General features: G+C 41.9%; 1 non-coding gene across 1 annotated transcript; it reads right to left on the bottom strand.

Moving 5' to 3' along the window:
• Positions 1–3,062: 3,062 nt before the first annotated feature.
• On the bottom strand, positions 3,063–3,134 carry Trnaa-ugc (transfer RNA alanine (anticodon UGC)). Its single transcript has one exon. It is a non-coding gene; the product is annotated as a tRNA-Ala (tRNA).
• Between the last annotated feature and the right edge of the window lie 228 nt (positions 3,135–3,362).

Here is a 3,362-nt window from a genome sequence, read left to right as displayed (position 1 = left end):
AAGTATTATTTCCTCTTTATATCAATCTGTGTGTTGGTTGGAGCAAGAATGTATATGTTGTAGTGTAGAGTGGTATACTGTGGTGTGCTGAGGTGCACTATAGTGTGATGTGGTGTGCTGTAGTGTTTTGCGGTGGTATTCTCTGGTGTGTTGTGTGTTGTGGTGCATTCTTGTGTGCTATGGTATGTGGTGATGTGCTATAGTGTGGTGTGGTAAAATATGATGTTGTGGTGTGATGTGCCACCCCTCTTTTTATGAAAGAAAAGAGGGTGGGATGTTGGGCCTTGGACTAGGTAACTCTATTTAACCTGTTACCTTCAGTCAAGTAGGACACAGGTAGAGGGCGTGATTAACAAGTATCTACCTCCAGAGATTTAAATATTAATGAATTATCAAAAGGCCAGGGGCGTAGCTAATTAAGTTATTCCCTCCCCTTTTTCCTTCCCTATAAAATGAGACTCCCCTGGCCTTTGGGGGGAGGGAAGGAAACGTGTACCACTTACATCCATTAACCATGTCATGAACAATAAAGCTTTGAAAAACCGGACTCCACTTGTCACATGGTCTCTCTGCCTGATTCCCAGCTTTTAGAACCCTAGAACCTTGCGATGCAGCCGCTGGCCCGCCCACCGACAGCTGTGTGAATTTGGGATCCTCTGCTGGCGATGTGGGAAGACCGTCCCGGACCCTGATGCCTGACCACCCTGGGACCCTGCCGCCACCAGACTCCCTCCCCCCCCCCCGCCTGTGAGATTTCTTCCCCACAATATATGCTCATCAGTCTGACAATTCATTATTGGTAAGATCTCTATTGCTTAAAAAATGTTCTACATGTTCAATGCAACAATAATATGAATAATACTATTTATTTTAATTGGGTTTACTAATTCCAAACCTCACAGATATATGTATAGAAGAATGAAGCGAAGAAACAGAACAAAGACAGAGAAGAACAGTGCCTGAAAAGAGACCTCCATATGGGAGTAAGATTACTAAGCCTGAATGCTATTGGAACAAGGTGGATAAGTCCAGAAAGACTGAAATCAACAGTCATAGTTACACTCACACTTTTATAGACAACTGCCTATTTTGAGTGAACATTTCTTAGTGAATCCCATGCTCAAATCAAGCTTGTGTGTAGACTGGGTTGAGAAGACCTGAATATAATTTTGCTACAACCCCACCAGGTGCTGGGATTTTGGGCATGTGTTCTATGCCTGACATCCTGGACAACTGATATTTGATAAGAATGCAATTTCAATTTGATGCAGAAAGGATTGTCTGTCTGAGAACAGTGCTGAGTTAAGCACATATGCGAACCCAGAAATATAAATACTGGTCATGGAGAGTTGGCACAGTGTTTAAGATTACTGCCTGCTCTTCCACGGGTCCTGAATTAAAATGCCAGCAACCACATGGTGACTCACAACCATCTATAGGGGAATCTGTTGCCTCTGGCATGGTGGTGTACATGAAGATACAACACTCCCATAAAATATAATAAATATTAAAATATAAATTTGGAAGTACACAGTTATCAAATAAAGTATATATCACAACACAGAAAAAAAAAACAGTCTCTATCACGTGGTGCTACATGAATATTTCACAGACAAAACAGCAAGGAAAAACCAAAATTGGAGAACTGGAGAAGGTGAAATCTATAAAATATAAAAGTTTCCATTGGTTACAAAATGAGAAGCTTTCAGTCCATGACTAGGGGAAAAGTTTGAACAGTTCATATCCAGTAGCAACTTTTCTGGAACTTGCCAAAAAGCTTCCAAAAGTCAAGCAGTAAACAGAAATTGAAAAATGTGAGAAGTTGCACATGGGCTGTTGTGTGAACTGGGGCATTGAGTAAGATTGCTCATTTTATAAGGGATTTGTTAGCAACACTAACAAGTCAGGTATGGAGACAGCAGCATGGCTGGGGCTTCTGAGGAGAACCAGAGTTACTTGGTTGTGTGGGTACCACAATAACTGACTACTTAAAATTTCTTAAAATTTGGTTAATCCAAAGCACATAGGTTTTCCACAATTATAACCCCATCACCACGAAGCTGAGGTAGGAGGATCATTTAGAGTTCTAAGCCAGGCTAGGACACCATGATACTGTCTCAAAACAAAGCAAACCTGGAAGTTAAAAAAAAAAAAAAAAACAAAGGAACAAAACCCAACACCACCAAAAATTAGTAAAGAAAGGAAAAGAAAGTATTCTAGCCAACTGCATATGTAAATAATCATCTGAGACATCTATACAGGACCATCATAAACTATTGTTTAGAATTTTCCACCTAATGTCCCACCTCTCATACCGGTTTCACTAGGGGAATACTGGGAGCACAGTGTACACACTCTGTTCTCTCCTATCTCCCCTTCCTCACTTCCCCTCCCCGGAAATGGCACCTGTGCATCATGGTACAGAACAGCACCCTCTGAGAGGCAGACTGCCCTATGTCTCTCTCTTTCTGGAGGGGACTCACTAGCCACAAATCCCAAGGTAGAAGTGAGCCAACTCTGGTCTGGGATCCCTGCATCTGTCTTCCCACCCTCAGGGAGACTGAAGTGTTCATCTCTGGGAACCCACAATCTTGGTAAGAGAGAATGCTTCTCTTGGTGCATCAACTAGGTCTCCATTGAAGGTCTCCAAAAGACCCCAGGTACTATGACAACCATAATGCTCCTTCTCTCTCTGCTCAGTACCTAGGAATGCTCCATCCACCCCTCCCTTTCTTTTTCTTAAAGCAGAACTCATTCACCCTTGTTATCTATCACCACTCTGAGAAAGCACATCCTCTAGGCAACTGCCACCAGCATGAAAGCAGAGCTTTGGTCAAGCTGTGACCAAAACCTATTCCTGGAGGTTTGAGCATGCTGTACTCCCCAGACTATGGAAGGCTCCGTGGAAATGTCATCAGGGTTCTAGAGGAACGCTGTTGTCATGGACATAGATGAGCTCTTTTATCATAGTCACCGGTTTATTGACGTCTCCATGGAAATGTTTCCAGGCTGTGACACCCTATGTAAAAAAAAAAGTCCATGACAAGAAAAATGTAAAAGTGTGAAGACACCGGGAATCAAACCCAGGACCCCATGCATGCAAAGCATGTGCTCTACCACTGAGCTACATCCCCATGTCTACCCAGACCCTCATCAAAGCCTATATCAAGCCACAATTCCGGAAGCAGCCTTCCTACAGCCTCAAGGGATCTGAATCATTTCTTTAAGGATAATTTATGAATTCTTGTTTACTACTTTTATGGGATTTTTACCTTATTGCTTATAGGAAAAAACAATCTTTATTCAATGAAAAAAAATTATATGAATAGAAACAAATTTTATCTTCTTTCAAAGATGGCACT

Source organism: Arvicanthis niloticus, unplaced genomic scaffold (genome assembly GCF_011762505.2).
Source record: "Arvicanthis niloticus isolate mArvNil1 unplaced genomic scaffold, mArvNil1.pat.X pat_scaffold_795_arrow_ctg1, whole genome shotgun sequence".
NCBI classification, from domain to species: domain Eukaryota; kingdom Metazoa; phylum Chordata; class Mammalia; order Rodentia; family Muridae; genus Arvicanthis; species Arvicanthis niloticus.
This window is presented reverse-complemented; position numbering and strand designations above follow the sequence as displayed.